General features: G+C 37.4%; 1 pseudogene across 1 annotated transcript in view; it reads right to left on the bottom strand.

Moving 5' to 3' along the window:
* Window positions 1–731: 731 nt before the first annotated feature.
* The window catches only part of LOC309607973 (nucleus accumbens-associated protein 2 pseudogene), a 31,866-nt pseudogene continuing 13,187 nt past the window's right edge, over window positions 732–19,410 (bottom strand). The window contains exon 1 of the transcript in view: window positions 732–19,410. This exon is cut by the window's right edge and continues 13,187 nt beyond it. The product of the transcript in view is annotated as a nucleus accumbens-associated protein 2 pseudogene (transcript).

Raw genomic sequence — 19,410 nt, 5'->3', positions numbered from 1 at the left:
TAAAAGAATTACCTGCTGTTTCCATTTGACTTTTTTATGGTTTCCCATATGTTAATTTATGTTGTCCAACTTTCCACTAGATCTCTTAACATATTAATCATACAGAATACAGCTCTCATGAGACATATGAAAGAATATTTTTAGTTATTTGAAGAAATATTAAAAATGTGATTAAATATATGAATAAACATTTAAATGAATTAAGAAATAAATGAATAAACAATATGATTATCATATTCAGAGTAAAAGAAAGATAGGTGAAAATCAGTAAAATGGTTTTGATTTTGCAATGGTAATAATGCAAAAATACATGAAATAGCAAAAACTGAGCACAGAAAAAGGATTGAAATTACCAAATATAAGTTCCTGAAGTGTACATGCAAATGTGTATGTGTGTGTGTGTTTGTGTGTGTGTGTGTGTGTGTGTATCTCAGGTCACTTTTCTTTATGGATGTGAATTTTCTACCTTTTCAAGACCTAAAGTAAATCATTTTATTAAAATAGGCAAAGTGTAGTAGAGGGATGTACATGTTTTTAAAACAAAAGTACATGCTTTTCAAATAAATATGATTAAGTTATTCAAACTCTGATGTATAGTTTTCTCATTTGTAGAATGAAGGCAAAATGGTCATAGAGTTGTGTTTTGAGTCAGAGAGATAACAAATGCCAAGAACCTAAAAGAACCTGAAACATTGAAGCTACTCAACATGTTGTAGCTGTTTTTTTTTGGGGGGGGGTGGGTTTACATTCTGTAGGTACATTGTAGGTATATTGAAAAATAATAAAATTTAAACTCATATGTTGATTTTATTTTATCAACCATTTTTTTAAACATCTTTATTGGAGTATAATTGCTTTACAATGGTGTGTTTCTGCTTTACAACAAAGTGAATCAGCTATAGATATACATATGTCATATCAACTAGTTTTGTAATCTTGAGATGCATATTTAATTTTAATGACTTTTTCATAAAATAAAATATATATATGTATTTTATCATGTTACTGTGGGTGTTAGAAAAATATACTTAAAAGGCCTAAAATGCCTATCAGTAAACAATTTTAAAAAGTGGTTATTGTTCTCATTAGTAAGTAGTACTGTAACTATCACTGCTTATTAAAACCATCTGTTCATATTCAGGAACCATTTCTTAAACATTAAACCAATGTTTACTTTTTTCCCTCATAAGGCTTCTAAAAGTTTTTCAAAAATATATGTTGTTTCTAATATTTTGCTCTTTGCACTAAAATTAGTGTCAAACTGAAGTTTATGTGCCTGATGCACAAGGAAGACAAACAAAGCAAAAAGTCAGTTTGTAGCAAAAAAAAAAATGTTTATTGTAAGAACCAAGCAAGGAGAATGGGTGGCTTGTGCTGAAAAGACCCAAACTCCCCAGTGGCTTCTAGACAAGGGTTTTTAGAGACACTGTTAGGGGAAAGGGTCATAGGATGTGTGAACAGCTCATGGACCTTCGTCTAATTGGTTGGTGGTGAGGTAATAGGGTGATGTTTCTGTAATCTCAACCTTCCAATTCCTACAATTCTGGGGTCTACATGCTTGTGGTCAGCATGTAGTCACCATCCTCCACTGGGTGGGGATCTTAGTTTCTGCAGAACAACTCAAAGGTATGCATCAAGTTGTTATCTACCTCACTTCAGGAGGAACTATGAGTCCTGTGATCATATTGTCATAATCATTCACTGTTTGAGCCTGTTCTTTGCAACTTGGGGAAGGCCTAGGAGACTGAAGACTTTTTTCTCTACTAGCAAGAAACAGGGGACATGGAGGGGCTTTTGTACCCAGGAGAGCCCTGCAGTGTCCTGCTCTGCTCAGTTTCAAAATTTCAGTAATTCATGTTTCATGTCATTCATTTTACTCCTAGCTATTGCTCTCTAATGTTGTAAGGGAGCAAAATTTTCCACTCCAAAATGTGTCTCTTTGTCATGATGACTTATTTAGGCTGATTATTTTTCAAAAACAGAAGACCCAAGAAGTCTTTTTTTTTTTTTAGCCTACCCCTTAGCTGCCTAACAGGATTTAGATAGAGGGTCTGTTCCTTGAATAGAGCTATTGCCAGAGATACATGAAAAGAATATGGGCTGGGTGTGGTAGGGGGAACTCTTCGAGATCAGAGTCCACTCTGGGTACCATTGTCTCTGTCTGACCCAGGGAATATTTGTCACCAAACATTTGCTTTTTCACCTTCATGTCAATTGTCTTCCTCTGCTCTGAAGTCCCAAACCACTACCCCAGCTTCCTCTTTCTCTTTAACTGAAGATGGTATTTAAGGTGAGGGCTTCAGCCACTTTGGTGAGTTACCCAGTTTTCCTGGGTTTCTCCCACGTACGTGTGTTATTAAGTTTTGTTTGGTATTTTCCTGTTAATCTGTCTCAATCAATTAATTCTTAGACCAGCCAGAAGAATGTATAAGTGTAGAGGAGAATTTCTTCCCTTCCCCACATATACATGTTATTAAATTTCTGGGTTTTTTCTCCTGTTAATCTATCTTTTATTACCAGGGGTGGGGAGTGAGCTCAGCCAAGAATCTAGAAGGGTAGAGAGAAGATTATTTTTCCTTCCCTACATACCTGTACCACACAGATTCTGTTGCTAATTGTCGACTGAAAGAAAAATGCACAACATAAAAGTTGTGAGTTAAATTTTATTCAAGGACCACACTGTGGAATATAGCCTGGGAATAAGCCTCTCAGATAGCTCTGAGGTGGTAAGGGAGGAGCCAGGATATATATATGAGTTTTTTGCTGGAAAAAAAACATGTAGTTGAATACCAAAAGATTACTGCTAATCAGAAAGGACATACACCTCAGGTTAATGATTTTAGTGCTTTTCTATGTATGGGAAGATGCAAGAGTCTGGGCTCATTGAAATTATTCCTTAGATATGCATCTTATCTAGGGCCAGTATAGCTAAAGCACAGAATGTTTCCTGTTTTTTCTCCATCCTGAATTCCTCTCAGGGTGTACTGTCAGTGGGCAACTGCAGTAGCTGAAGGCTTGTTCCTCGTAGAACTTGAATGATGTGCAATATTCTTTGTTTACATAATCATGACAGCAAATACTGAGAGTTTCTTTTTATTAATTTTATTAATACATTTAACTCAAATCTTGTTTAGTTGTAAACTTTTTTACCAGTTATAAAAACATGTGCGTAATTACAAACTTTATGTTCAGACAGGAAAAATAAGCTCAAATCATACCATATCACTATAGTTACAACTGCTTGTTATATGAGAAAATTAAAACAATGTGCATAAATTACTGCAAATTTATTTCCCTTTCCAGGGTCATGTTTTCACTACCAAACGGAGTGAGTATTCACTAGAATAGAATAGCCTTGGGGAAAATACATATAATTGTCCTAATTCTACTTCCAGGGATAAGTTTTAAACCTCCTAAAATATATATTGTTCATAATTATCTTGTGTTTTGTTTCATGTAAGTTTTTGAAGTTGAACTTTTTAAATGTGAAAATATTTCTGTAAACTACTTTACAAATAGCTTAACAAGATAAGAAATTAATGAGCATTAAAGCCACTTAAATTTATTTGAGCCATCTCTGGGGGTTTTTTTGGGGAGGGTCTAAATTTTTATTTTGATTTTTTCTGTATTAAGTAATTACTTATCACAAAAGCTTTTTAATATGCTTATATAAAATATAATTATATATAATAACAAATCAAAATTATATATTCAGATATGTTCTGATTAAAAGTAGAGCTGAATATTTTATGATGAGAAAGAACTAAACAGAACTTTTATTTACTAAAAACTCCTTACTGAAGTAGCTGCATTTTGGTTCTGTTGAAAGTAATCACTTGACCTTTTCTAAAACATCCAATTTTCCATGTGAACAAAGAGAAGAAAATGGATGTGTGCTCCTACTTCTCACTAGCAGTCCCTTAAAGCAATGTTATTTCTGACTCCAGAACTTGTGCTATGTATCTCCACAATGGTTCAACTGTTATTTCTTTGATTTTTTCCTAGAACGAATATTCAAGACCCTTTAATTCACATGAAACAACCAACCATTCAACATATATTTTTTATGAATAAGATATATATCTATATAAAAAATAAGCTCATCCTCAAAATGAATTATACTTCGCTATATTTTAACTTTGGAATTATCCCTAGTAATCATGTTTGAGATTTATTTTCTTCTAAAGGGCTATGGGATTGCAAAATACTTTTTATGTATAGATTATTTAATATCTTATTTTAATCAAACTAGTAGTTATCATAGACTCATAGATTTCCAATAAGTAATAAATTAACTTATATAAAAATTATATTTATTTGAAACTTCATTGGAAATAAGCTATGTCATCTTAAAATTTTAATTTTTTTTGTATTTTAACTGGCTAATGGTGAAATTCTTTTGACAGTGAAAGAACAGCATGTGATTAAATCAATATTCTTTGCCATCATCCATTTCCAGGACCTGTTTAATATGAAAATTAAAGATTGAATAATACATTTTCCCTTCATTTAGTTTTCTTTATGTGATCTTGTTACATATCCACCTGTATGATCCAAACATCATGAAGTGTGTGTGTGTGTGTGTGTGTGTGTGTGCTTGTGTGTCTGTGAAGAAGAAGATAAAGAAGAAGAAGGAGAAGAAGAGGGGAGGAGGAGGAGGAGAGGAAGGAAGGAAGGAAAGAAGGAAGGAAGGAAAAGATATAGATACAATGAAACAGAAAAATCAGAAACAGTGAGAAACACAGAGAGACAGAAACAAGAAAAATAAGAAGCTTTCACTAATGTTTCTCAGAATGTCTGTCTCTACAAAGAGTTTTCCCTTCCCTCTATGGGTATAAGGTCTTGGCAGTTGAAAAAGGCGGCACTATTCATAAAAGTTCAGAGGGTCGCCCTGGAGTCAGACTACCAGGTAGTAATCTCAATTCTGCCATGTATTAACCATACAACCTCGAATAAGCTTTTTTGCCATTCCAAACCTCGGGTTCATCATATGTAAAGCGGGCGAAATAATGGTACCTGCTTTCTTTATGATAATAAATGGATATAGCTTGTAAAATGCTCAGCAGAACACCTGATATAAGGTAAGTGTTCAAAGACTATATTATTATTATTATTACAGCACAATAAAGGGATAAATATGAATCCTTGGTGTTTTAATCAAATGACAAATTTTATGTATAAGAAGTACACTTTTAACCAAAATAAATGGAAAACAATTCCACATCTACACTAATACATGGACAAGTAATTAGTAAATATTATATCTGTAATTATTTGGACTTCACAAGTTTTATGAAAGGTAATCCCAGCTTCCATTTAATGGTATTACAAACCATTATAGCTCCTGAAAAGTTTCAGTCTTCTTTTCATAGATTATCTTGAATTTAGGACTCTGTGAACCTACTAAAATGAGTAGTTGCAATAAACCCCAAATAAAAAAAGAAAGTTGATTTTTATATGTAGTTGTTGGATATATGTAAATATATATATATATATATATATCAGTTTAGTTTTGAACAATATTTGTTAGAAACATACATTTAGTTTTGAAATATATGGCATAAAATATTTTGTATAAAGTAGTTATATACCTGAAAAAAAGTTGAAGATTCTTTTGGTTTGTGATAATAAGATTCTTCCCATAACTTACAAAACTAAATTCAAGTAACTGAGCATAATTTCAAAAGAAGGAATACCATCCAATTATCCGCTCACTCACTCTCGCTGCTCTGACTCCACATTGCTGTTTAAATGCAGTGCTGTATAAATGCAGTTTGCATAAGACCATCCAGACTGAAGTCTACATTAATTTCTGCATCTTGACCCACAAACACACTTGTCCATATCCTGAACTTGAATAGAAGCCAATGATCTGCCTACAATCTTTGTCCTTCTTCAAATAATAAAAAAAGGCTGAAGCAGAGATTATGAAAAGGATAAATATATTTCATGTCCACTTGCTCCCCATGCATAATCTTGGATAGGACAACCCAGACTTAGGATTTTAACAGCATAAAATAAAGGTCACTAACTAAGCAGAACTCCAGAATAATACAATGAAAACACTCTGTCGATCTTTAAAATGGAATTGCCCATGTATTTTGAGTCTATTAGTTGAGGACAAATTTTGGAGTTAATTTGAAGAGTTTGCAAGAATCAGAATTAACACTCAGAAGAAATTTGGATGGTTTTTAGAGACAAAATTTCTATCTTTTGCTATGATTTGAATTTTTAACTGAATAAATGAAAACGATATTATTGGATATAAGCCAATGAGAGAAGAATTTAAGATGTATGAGTTTTAAATATTTTTATCTCCAGATTGAGTACTTTAGAACTCATATGCAAGATATTGCTTTGCTTGCTCAACTCATGACCTACATTTTAGCCTACTTTTAAAGGTTTTATGCCCCACATAATATGTTTTGAGATCTGGGGTGGAATTTCTAACAGCCATCTATATTTTTTCACTTCCCTCACCTTTATCCCATCTCATGTTTGGGTTCTACACACCAATATTCTCTTCCACCGTAGATATTTAGGAAAATAGTTTTCCACAGGAATATAGGATGATTACTTTCCTTTCACCAACATACAGACAGGCTGAGAAAAATTATCCTTTTCTATTCTCACTATGCATTTCTTGCTTTTAGCACATTTTGTTACAATAATAGATTTTCTCATCTATTTTTCTTTACTAGTTCATGAGTTCATTGAAAGAAGGTATTGTTACTTGTCCATCTCACAATAGTCAGCACATAGCATTGTGTGTGGTATTGTACTAAGAATCCAATCTATATTTAAAATGATGAATAAGTGAATGAGTGAGGACATGACATGAGTATAAAGGGAGAAAATAATGGAAAGCCACATTTTTCACAGGAAGTATTTAGGAAGAGAATTTTAAGTACTGTTTGTGTCTTTAATTTTTGCAGAGACAAAAATAGACTAATTTACAGTTCACTCTTACCTCTTAAGATTTTCCCTGCCTTCACAAAATGTCTTGGAACTTGCCATATATTATGGCTTAGTATAATGGATGAGTTCCAATAATTGGATTGGTTAGAAAAATGGTGAATAAGTAGATGCCTTTACCAATAGTTCTTGTTAAAATAAATGGATTGCTATATTTTTTGTTGTTTCTGTCTTTTCGGGTTTCTTTCCCATCATCATATACAATATAGGACCTGTTTAATCAATGACATGTTTTTAAGGTTCAAGTCAATGGAGAAGCATAAGAAAATCAATTTTTAAATTTATAATTCATGACTCAGGCTGGAACACTGTTCTTGGTTACAGCTTTTTCTTTATGATGTTAACTAATTGGTACTATCAGAGGGCATGTAACAATTATTTTTGGTTTCTGTCTGTTGATTCCAATAAAATAGAAGTTGAGCACAGTGAAGTTTCACTATTTGGTTGTCAAAACATAGCGTAATGTTATTAAATAAGCTATGGTTAAATATGCATCATTTTAAATCAAACCCTTAATGTGACTAGAGCTTAGCTCACAGACTTAGCCATGAGTATTGTTTGATATCAAAGCTCTAAATCATCAGGTAAATTTCTAAAGCTTCATTTGTTTGGGTACTTTAGGAGAGTACAGGAAAAATAAGATCAGCTGTGAGATACTCAAAATTCAGGCAACTTTTGAACTCATCACATGTTGACATTTTCTTATTTATTTAGGCATTAAGAAATCATAGTAGAAACCATGAATTAGTGTTGAAATTAGCCATATTCAATAGTTAATTTAAAACTTTGAGGGGATAACCAACTCTGTAGTGAGTTTACTTTTTTTTCACATTTGGTGTAATAAATAACACTTATATATATATTTAGTTTAACATTTTTATATACCTTAGTTTTTTTTTTTTCAAGTTAAAATCAATGATTATGTATTTTCTTAGTTCATGATCACTGAGTTGAAAGAATTGCTGAGAGCAGGGTTTCCAGATAAAATACAAGACACCCATTTAAATTTGATTTTCAGATGAGCAAGGAATAATTTTTTAGGATAAGTATGTATGTAATATTTGGAAATACTTGTAAAAATTGATCATTTTTCTGAAATTCAAATTTAAATTGGAATCATATTTTTAATTGTTAAATCTGGCAACTCTAGGCATGAGTTATCTTAGAATGCATTATAACAGATAATTACTAGATCTTTTATTACCTTCAGAATAACCTACTCTCTTAAAACTATGAGCATCAAGCACCATCATACTCTTTCTGATGCCTAAGGGCAGTATATGAGAAGTTGTTCCATGATCTTCAGAATATTTGGAAATTATTGTGTCCTACAATTAGGCAGGAGGAGAAGGAAAAGAAGTGAATTGATGGTTAGGGTTGGGGTTATGCAGATATAGTGCAGTGTGTTTATCTTTGAGGCAGCAGTTTAATAGAATGTATTGGAAAATTCTGCTAAAACGCTAAAACTAGAACACTCTTTGTATAGAAAAGAGTTTAACCTTTCCCCAAAGATGTCCTTGGCTTTTTTCCTTGGCTTTTGGGAAATAATCTCTAAGTCCCTGAAATGTCATGTCTGATAAGAGTATGTTTGCCTGGAGGCCTTGGGCCAACCAGATATTACCAATATGATTGTTGGTGTGGCTCAAATCCTAAACCCTAAATGTGATACAAGTTGGGAGCTATGGGTCTTGAGGGATCTGCTAACCTCCTAAGGAGCTGGAGACTGATTAGGTAAGACTGAAGTAAGCCACTTGGACAGTCAACCAGGCTTATGTAATGGAACCCCAATAAAAACTCTGGACATTACAACTTAGGTGAACTTCCCTGTCTGGAAGTACTCCATGTGTGTTGTCATATGTTGTTTCCAAGATCATTACCATTGTTTATACTCCATGAGGAAAGGACATTTGGAAGCTCCGTGTTTGGAACCCTCCTGGAGTTTACCTTTCTTCCCTTGGATGCCTTTAATCTGTATTCTTTTCCTGAAATACGTTGTAACCACAAGCATAACATCAGAGTTCTGTGAGTACTTCTAGCAAATTTTCAAAATTGAGAGTGCTTTTAAGAACTCCCGAACATGCACTTGAGGATGGTCTTACGTGGTCTGTACCCTCAAACTTTGTAGTTAGCTAATTCTTGCACCATTCATTCTGTTTTATCTATAAAATAATATCAATTAGTTTAGTAAAAAAAAAAACTTTTCAAAAACAAAATAAATACCAAAAGGAGGTGAACTAATTTTATGCTAGTTATCTACTGCTGCATAATAAACCAGCTCAAAATTTTGTGGCTTGAAACATTTTATTACCTCTCACAATTTTGTGGGTTGAGTGAACTCAGCTAGGAGTCTCCCTCTTTCCATGAGACCACCCTGGGCTCACGTACAGCATGGTGGCCAAGGTGGTCAGACCTCCTACAGTGGGCTGACATTCCCCCAGAGCAAGTGTTCTAAGACCTCAGCAGAAGTGGCTAGGCTTCTTATGACACAGCATCAATTGTTCTGCACTTTTTTGGTAAAAATTTAGTCATATTGCCAGTCCTAATTCAAAGGGAGTTGTCTACACAGGAGTATAAATACTGGAAGACATCATTCACTGGGTGACCATTTTTGAGACCATAACAAAGTATTCAGTGTTACATCAGGAAAACAACTGTCCACCTGTAATTAGCAAAACACCAAAATTATTTTTATTTCTTTTTCAAAATAATGGATGCAAGTTTACCAAATATTAGCAAATTGAATTTAGCTGTACATTGAAATAATAATATGACAGACACATAAGTCTTATTCAGAGAACACATGGATAGTTCAATTTTAAAATGTTAGACTCCATTGAGATTTGAGGGGGAAAAACATTGTAATCAACACAACAAATGCTCCTGTCTCCACAAAATTGATAAAGTTCAAAATTTGGAAAGGGAGGGCATTTAACAAGCTAGGAATAGGACAGAACTGTGATAGCCAGATAAAAATGCATAAATATCAAAAGATTTTCAATAAAATACAAATGTTTTCTACCAAATCAAAGATAGAAAAATAAACCTATACAATTTCAAGCAGAAACTTGAAAAGAATTTTTACGGATTAAAAAACAGAAATGGCCCACATAAAAGTTAAACGTTCAACCTCATAAGAAACGAAGGGAGATACAAAGTAAAACCCCATGTAAGTGCTATTTCTCATCTACTGCTTGACAAAATTTTTTAAATCGGAAAATATAAAACTTTGTTGAAGATATAGAATACCAGAAACACTCACCCACTGCCGCTGGAGTTGAAGAATGGAATATGACCGATTTGAAAAGCATTTTTGGCATCACCTCATAAAATTCACCCTTAGACTTGTGGCTCCCAAAGTGGTGCACGAAGGAATCATCCGGAGATCTTTATAAGCTTCTGGTTCCTGGCTCCACCTCTAGCCAGTCTGATTTAATTGATGAGATGTGGGCGTTGGGAGTTTTGGAAGCTCCCCAGGCGATTCTAAGGTGCAATGTTGTTTGGGAAGCACAGCCATTCTCTACAATGCAGGACCTACGCTATCGATCACGTAACTTAGAAAATCTCTCTCACATGTGTACCAGGACATTTACAAGAGTCAAGAGTAACAATGGTCATGATAGCAAAATACTGAAAACAATCAGAATGTACATCAATCTAGAATGGATAAATCATAGTGGAATATTCAATAAAACAGAAAAAAATAAAATAAAAGCTCATGCATATTAATGCATGATTGTCAGAAGCATAATTTGGAGTGAAGGAAGTCTGTCTTAGAAGATAAACACAACATGATTCCCAGTTATATGGTGTCTAAAGTACACAATACTTGATAGAGTTTTAGTTACGGATGCATAATTGGATACTGAAGGAGATAGAAAATGTGGGAGGAACGAGTATAGGTTTCAAGATGGTGGTTGATTTGAGGAGGAGGGAAAAAAGGAAGTGGTCAGGGAGTGGATGCTGGAAGCTGCATTTAATGTTCTATGCTGTGACTTGGTTGTAGGTACACAGCTGTTTATTTTATTGTTGCTCTTTACCTCTATTTCAGGTTTTATACACTTTAGTATGCTAGCTGTATTTTACAATAATTTAAAAATATATTAATGTAGAGATTTTAAACAAGAGAATGAATAACAGATTGTTCATGTAATAACCATCACTCAGGCTATTGAGAGAAGACTATGGGGGTGATGTGTCAAGTGTGAAGACAAATAATGAATAGAGAACTGTTGCAAAAGCTGATAAGGGATTGTGCCCTTAAGACGAGGACAATTACAGCGAGGTCTAAGAGTCATAGATGGATTAGGAGGTACTCAGGATTTAGTGATTCAGAAAATGGAGCAGAAGGGGATGGCAGGGAGGGAGAATGGAAAGTCAAGGTGTCTCTCAGGTTTCTAAGTTGAATCACAAGGACACTGATGTTCTTGTTAAGGTGGGAAACCACAGGTAGAATAAAGGTCTTCACCGTTAAGTGCAAAGGTCATGCTCTTGTGGGCACGTTCAGTTAGACCCGACTGACTCTCACCTACGTTCAGGTGTGAAAAGAGAGATATAAAGGCTAGGTCTCAGGAGAAAGTGCTGAGTCAGGTGCATTTTTGAGGGTCGTCAGTGTATAGATACTAAATGTATTTGTGGCTAAAAGAGAGATTTCATAGGATAATGTAAAGTGAGAAGGCAAGTTCTAAGGAAGCAAATATAGAAGTCTGGGCAATGAACACTGAGAAGACATGCTAGAGAACTAAAAAGAAATAACCCCAATGAAGTGTTTGGATAATAAGGGGACAATAAATACTGCCATGTATCATCAGAAATCACTTTTACCTATTACACATCAAGCTGGTTTAAAAAAATTAAAATCTATGTTAGCCTAGGGCTGATACAAGCCAGTGGTTAAAAAACAAGAAGCATTTTGTCATGATTTTTGTTTAAAATAAAGAACCCTGTCACTGACAATATGAAAATCTATAAACATACTTTATCAATGTATAAAACTAAGCATGAGCTATTTACTTACCAGTCAAGAATTTTAAGGAAATAAGAAAACATAGTGATTGCATAGCCCTTTTATGAATCCTTTAAGTATTTCCATGGCACATTTTTTAAAATTATCGAGTTTTATTGAAAGCACTAAAATTTCAACATACCTAGTCTGTCACTGACATTGTGGAATAAAAGCAGGACACCTATAGTCGTTTTCCTTTCAAATACGAATTCCCTAAGTATTTGAAAGTGAAATGAAGGTAACCTCATAGTTCTGAAGGTCAGAAGTTCAATGGGTCTCACTGGGCTTAATAAAGGTATTTGGCAAGGCTGTGTTCTTTCCAGGAGGCACTAGGGAGAATCCTTTTCTTTGTCTTTTCCACCTTCTAGAGGCTGATCATATTCCTTGGCTTGTGGCTTCCTTCTTCAACTTCAAAGCCAGTAATGTTTCATCTGTCTGATCTCATTTCTTTTTTTTTTTTTTAATGTTTATTTATTTATTTATTTTCTTATTTGTCATCCAGTTTATACACATCAGTGTATACATGTCAATCCCAATCTCCCAATTCAACACACCCCCACCCCCTGCCACTTTCCCCCCTTAGTGTCCATACCTTTTTTCTCTACTTCCATGTCTCAATTTCTACTCTGCAAACCAGTTCATTTGTACCATTTTCTAGGTTCCACATATATGCATTTCACATAAATACACAATATTTGTTTTTCTCTATCCGACTTACTTCACTCTGTATGACAGTCTCTACATGCATCCACATCTCTACAAATGACCCAATTTCGTTCCTTTTTATGGCTGAGTAATATTCCATTGTATATATGCACCACAACTTCTTTATCCATTCGTCTGTCGATGGGCATTTAGGTTGCTTCCATGACCTAGCTATTGTAAATAGTGCTGCAATGAACACTGGGGTGCTTGTGTCTTTTTGAATTATGGTTTTCTCTGGGTATATGCCCAGTACTGGGATTTTGGGGTCATACAATAATTCTATTTTTAGTTCTTTAAGGAACATCCCAAATGTTCTCCATAGTGGCTGTATCAATTTACATTCCCACCAACAGTGCAAGAGGGTTCCCTTTTCTCCACAACCTCTCCAGCATTTGTTATTTGTAGATTTTCTGATGATGTCCATTCTAACTGGTGTGAGGTGATATCTCATGGTAGTTTTGATTTGAATTTCTCTAATAATTAGTGATGTTGAGCAGCTTTTCATGTGCTTCTTGGCCATCTGTATGTCTTCTTTGGAGAAATGTCTATTTAGGTCTTCTGCTCTTTTTGGATTGGGTTGTTTGTTTTTTAATATTGAGCTGCATGAGCTGCTTATATATTTTGGAGATTAATCCTTTGTCCATTGATTCATTTGCAAATATTTTCTCCCATTCCTAGGGTTGTCTTTTCATCTTGTTTATGGTCTCCTTTACTGTGCAAAAGCTTTTAAGTTTCATCAGCTTCCATTTGTTTATTTTTGTCTTTATTTCCATTACTGTAGGAGGTGGACCAAAAAATATCTTGCTGTGATTTATGTCAAAGAGTGTTCTTCCTATGTTTTCCTCTAAGAGTTTTATAGTGCCTGGTCTTACATTTAGCTCTCTAATCCATTTTGAGTTTATTTTTGTGTATGGTGTTAGGGAGTGTTCTAATTTCATTCTTTTACATGTAACTGTCCAGTTTTCCCAGCACCACTTATTGAAGAGATTGTCTTTCCTCCATTGTGTACCCTTGCCACCTTTGTCATAGATTAGTTGACCATAGGTGCGTGGGTTTATCTCTAGGCTTTCTATCCTATTCCATTGATCTATATTTCTGTTTTTGTGCCAGTACCATATTGTCGTGATTATTGTAGCTTTGTAGTATAGTCTGAAGTCAGGGAGTCTGATTCCTCCAGCTCCGTTTTTTCCCTCAATACTGCTTTGTCTATTCGGGTCTTTGTGTCTCCATACAAATTTGAAGATTTTTTGTTCTAGTTCTGTAAAAAATGCCGTTGGTAATTTGATACAGATTGCATTGAATCTGTAGATTACTTTGGGTAGTATAGTCATTTTCACAATATTGATTCTTCCAATCCAAGAACATGGGTTATCTCTCCATCTGTTGGTATCATCTTTAATTTCTTTCATCAGTATGTTATAGTTTTCTGCATACAGGTCTTTTGTCTCCCTAGGTAGGTTTATTCCTAGGTATTCTTTCCTTTTTGTTGCAACGGTAAATGGGAGTGTTTCCTTAATTTCTCTTTCAGATTTTTCATCATTAGTGTATAGGAATGCAAGAGATTTTTGTGCATTAATTTTGTATCCTGCTACTTTACCAAATCATTGATTAGCTCTAGTAGTTTTCTGGTGGCATCTTTAGGATTCTCTATGTATAGTGTCATGTCATCTGCAAACAGTGACAGTTTTACTTCTGCTTTTCCAATTTGTGTTCCTTTTGTTTCCTTTTCTTCTCTGATTGCTGTGGCTAGGACTTCCAAAATTATGTTGAATAATAGTGGTGAGAGTGGACATCTTTGTCTTGTTCCTGATCTTAGAGGAAATGCTTTCAGTTTTTCACCGTTGAGAATGATGTTTGCTGTAAGCTTGTCGTATATGGCTTTTATTACGTTGAAATAGGTTCCCTCTACGCCTAGTTTCTGGAGAGTTTTGATGATAAATCGGTGTTGAATTTTGTCAAAAGCTTTTTCTGCATCTATTGAGATGATCATACGGTTTTTATTCTTCAATTTGTTAATATAGTGTATCACATTGATTGATTTGTGTATATTGAAGAATCCTTGCATCTCTCAAATAAATCCCACATGATCATGTTGTATGATCCTTTTAATGTGCTGTTTGATTCTGTTTGCTAGTATTTTGTTGAGGATTTTTGCATCTATATTCATCAGTGATATTGGTCTGTAATTTTCTTTTTCTGTAGTATCTTTGTCTGGTTTTGTTATCAGGGTGGTTGTGGCCTCATAGAATGAGTTTGGGAGTGTTCCTTCCTCTGTAATTTGATAGAATTCACCTGTGAAGCCATCAGGTCCTGGATCTTTGTTTGTTGGAAGATTCTTAATCACAGTTTCAATTTCATGACTTGTGATTGGTCTGTTCATATTTTCTATTTCTTCCTTGTTCAGTCTTGGAAAGTTATACCTTTCTAAGAATTTGTCCATTTCTTCCAGGTTGTCTAGTTTATTGGCATGGAGTTGCTTGTAGTAGTCTCTTAGGATGCCTTGTGTTTCTGCAGTGTCTGTTGTCACTTCTCCTTTTTCATTTCTAATATTATTGATTTGAGTCCTCTCCCTCTTTTTCTTGATGAGTCTGGCTAATGGTTTATCAATTTTGTTTATCTTCTCAAAGAACCAGTTTTTAGTTGTATTGATATTTGCTCTTGTTTTCTTTGTTTCTATTTCATTTATTTCTTCTCTGATCTTTATGATTTCTTTCCTTCTGCTACCTTTGAGTTTTGTTTCTTCTTCTTTCTCTAGTTCCTTTAGGTGTAACGTTACATTGTTTATTTAGGGTTTTTCTTGTTTCTTGATGTAGTCTTTTATAGCTATAAACTTCCCTCTTAGAATTGCTTTTGCTGCATCCCATAGGTTTTGGATCATCATGTTTTCATTGTCATTTGTCTCTAGGTATTTTTTGATTTCCTCTTTGATTTCTTCAGTGATCTCTTGGTTATTTAGTAATGTGTTGTTTAGCCTCCCTGTGTTTGTGTTTTTTACATTTTTTTCCCTGTAATTGATTTCTAATCTCATAGCATTCTGGTCAGAAAAGATTCTTGATATGATTTCAATTTTCTTAAATTTACTGAGGCTTGATTTGTGATGGAAGATGTGATCTATCCTGGAGAATGTTCTGTGCTCACTTGAGAAGAAAGTGTAATCTGCTGTTTTTGGATGAAATGTCCTATAAATATCAATTAAATCTATCTGGTCTATTGTGTCATTTAAAGCTTGTGTTTCCTTATTAATTATCTGTTGGGATGATCTGTCCATTGATGTAAGTGAGGTATTAAAGTCCCCCACTATTATTTTGTTACTGTCGATTTCCTCTTTTACAGCTGTTAGCATTTGCCTTATGTATTGATGTGCTCCTGTGTTGGGTGCATAAATACTTACAATTGTTATATCTTCTTCTTGGATTGATCCCTTGATCATTATGTAGTGTCCTTTCTTGTTCTTGTAACATTCTTTATTTTAAAATCTATTTTATCTGATATGGGTATTGCTACTCCAGCTTTCTTTTGATTTCCACTTGCATGGAATACCTTTTTCCATCCCCTCACTCAGTCTGTATGTGTCCCTAGGTCTGAAGTGGGTCTCTTGTAGACAGCATATATATGGGTCTTGTTTTTATATCCATTCAGAAAGCCTGTGTCTTTTTGTTAGAGTATTTAATCCATTCACGTTTAAAGTAATTATTGATATGTATGTTCCTATTACCATTTTCTAAATTGTTTTGGGTTTGTTTTTGTAGGTCCTTTACTTCTCTTGTGTTTCCCACTTAGAAAAGTTCCTTTAGCATTTGTTGTAGAGCTGGTTTGGTGGTGCTGAATTCTCTCAGCTTTTGCTTGTCTGTAAAGCTTTTGATTTCTCCATCAATTCTGAATGAGATCCTTGCTGGGTAGAGTAATCTTGGTTGTAGGTTCTTCCCTTTCATCACTTTAAGTATATCATGCCACTCCCTTCTGGCTTGTAGAGTTTCTGCTGAGAAATCAGCTGTTAACCTTATGGGAGTTCCCTTGTATGCTATTTGTCATTTTTCCCTTGTTGCTTTCAGTAATTTTTCTTTGTCTTTAATTTTTGCCAATTTGATTACTATGTGTCTCGGCATGTTTCTCCTTGGGTTTATTCTGTATGGGACTCGCTGCACTTCCTGGACTTGGGTGACTATTTCCTTTCCCATGTTAGGGAAGGTTTTGACTCTAATCTCTACAAATATTTTCTCGATTTCTCGAAATTGTTTACAGTATAACGAATGCATTTGTTTCCTTCATGAATTTTAAATACAAGCAGAATAATAATCACATTTTTTTCTGGCAACAGTAGCAGTTCAGTAGGTAAGTAGCTTGATCACATTTGTCTGTATTAGTAACGCATGCAAGCAGCTTCAGTACCCACCTCGGCACCCGGTCTGGCCTTGGGCTCCTACAAGGTCCCTGTGTACGGGTCCTCCGGTCTCCCCTCTGCGGCCAGCATCGCGGGCCGGCTGCTGCTGACGCTGCCCTGCTCAAAGGGCTGCGGGGGGCTCTGGCCCTCGGCGGGCAGCGGCTCGGGCACGGCCACCTCCTGGACGACCAAGCTGGCGCCGTCAGCCTCCGAGCCAGCCTCGACGGTGGGGTTGGTGGAGGCGCCCAGGTCGACATTCACAGCGTCAGTTCTCAGAGCCACGATGCTGGCGGCATTGCCCCGCCGCTCAGCGTAGATGTGCTGCTCAAACACCTGCACAGTGGCGGGCAGGAACTCGGGGTCCAGGGGTGCGCTGGCGACCGAGGAGCCCATGACCATGCGGTATATCTCCACACCCTCGGGCAGCATGGACTTGATCTTGGGCAGCCAGCGCTTGCGGACGCGGCGGGCGTTGGTGCACATGTCTGCGGCGATCACGTTCATCTCGCTCTCCTTGAAGCTGGGGGCGAAGTTCTGACAGTACAGTTTCACAGTGTTCAGGACACGGCTGTCCAGCGGCTTGCGGCTCGGGTCACTGGTGGATGAGCGAATGCCCGTGCCACAGCTGTTGGCCAGCGTGTTCCTGTTGAAGAAGGTGGTGAGGAGGTGCTGCAGCAGAACCTTGTGCTTCACCCCTGCACAGAGGTGGCAGTTCATCAGTTGCCCACGCATGATGTAGATGCCAGAGCCTGCCACCAGCTCCAGCTTCTCGCCGGGGTCCCCCTCGGAGTAGAGCTTGGGGTTGCAGTGGTACCCGATCTGGCTGATGAGGCTGGCGGGCAGGGCCACCAGTTTGCGGCGGATGAAGACGCAGGAACGGCTTTCCAGCGGCACAGGCTCCAGCTTATCTTGCACTGCATAGCTGCCCGTGGCCTTGATGTACATCTGGCCGTACTGCTCCTCCACCATGGTGTCGTAGGCCTCGTCATCTTCTTCATCCTCCTCGTTGTGGTAGGAGGTGGGGCTGTCGGTGGTGAGCAGGCTGCTGGCCCCTGGGCTGGTCCGCTCCCCCTGGGAGTACTGCGCCTGCTGGATGCTGGGGATGAGGGTGGCCAGGCTGGGCACCCCGTAGTAGGAAACCTGGGGCAGCTTGAGAGGGGCTGTGCCTGCCGCCACTGCGGGGCCCATCGCCACCATCGCGCCATCCCAGGGCCCCATCTCCAGCGGGCGCTTGGGGGCCAGGCCTGGGCCTGCGGCCAGCGGCAGCTCCATGGCTTCGTGCTTGACACGGGTTAGCAGCGGGATGGGCACGGAGGGGGACACGACGTAGGGTGGTGCGGCGGTGACTGGCTGCAGCTGGTTGCAGGGGCTCTGGGGCTCGGAGCTGACGTCCTCAATCATAGCGGTCTGCGAGTCGCAGTGGGGTGAGCTCACCTTGAACATGAGGTCCGTGCCACACTCCATGATGTGCTGGATCTGCAGGAAGCCGGCCGTGTACATGACCACGAGCTGCTCGCTGGCCTCCATGGTCAGCCTGCCCGTGTAGCAGAAGGACAGGATCTGCTGGAAACAGGTGGGCGGCACAGTGCCCGGGAGCTCGAAGGCGTTCTTGCTGTTGCCGCTGAACAGGTCACAGAAGTAGAGGCTGCTGGCAGCCAGGACGGCCCGATGGGCCTTGAAGGCCTGGCCCTTGACCACAATGGACACATCGCAGTAGAGGTCCAGCAGACGCTGCTCGTTGAGGCAGCCGAGCACGTGTTCCCGAAGTTGGGGATCTCGATGTGCAGCATCTGCGACATGGCGGGCGGGGGTGGCGGGTGGGCCTCAGACTCTCAGTGCGGGAGCGGTCGAGCGGGGCACATCTGCGGGCACCGGCCTGGTCCGGCCTGCAGCAGGAAGTGCTCCAGCGGCCCGGCGCTCCGGCTCACATGGACTTTCTCTCTCTTCTCTTTCTGGGACCCCTATAATGCGAATGTTGTTGCATTTAATGTTGTCCGAGAGGTCTCTTAGGCTGTCTTTATTTCTTTTCATTCTTTTTTCTTTATTCTGTTCTGTAGCAGTGAATTCTACCATTCTGTCTTCCAGGTCACTTATCTGTTCTGCTTCAGTTATTCTGCTATTGATTCCTTCTAGTGTAGTTTTCATTTCAGTTATTGTATTGTTCATCTCTGTTTGTTTATTCTTTAATTTTTCTATGTCTTTGTTAAACATTTCTTGCATCTTCTCGATCTTTGCCTCCATTCTTTTTCTGAGGTCCTAGATCATCTTCACTATCATTATTCAGAATTCTTTTTCTGGAATGTTGCCTATCTCCACTTCATTTAGTTGTTTTTCTGAGGTCTTATCT

Source organism: Balaenoptera borealis (assembly GCF_965194805.1).
Source record: "Balaenoptera borealis genome assembly, chromosome: 12".
Taxonomy (NCBI): Eukaryota; Metazoa; Chordata; class Mammalia; order Artiodactyla; family Balaenopteridae; genus Balaenoptera; species Balaenoptera borealis.
This window is presented reverse-complemented; position numbering and strand designations above follow the sequence as displayed.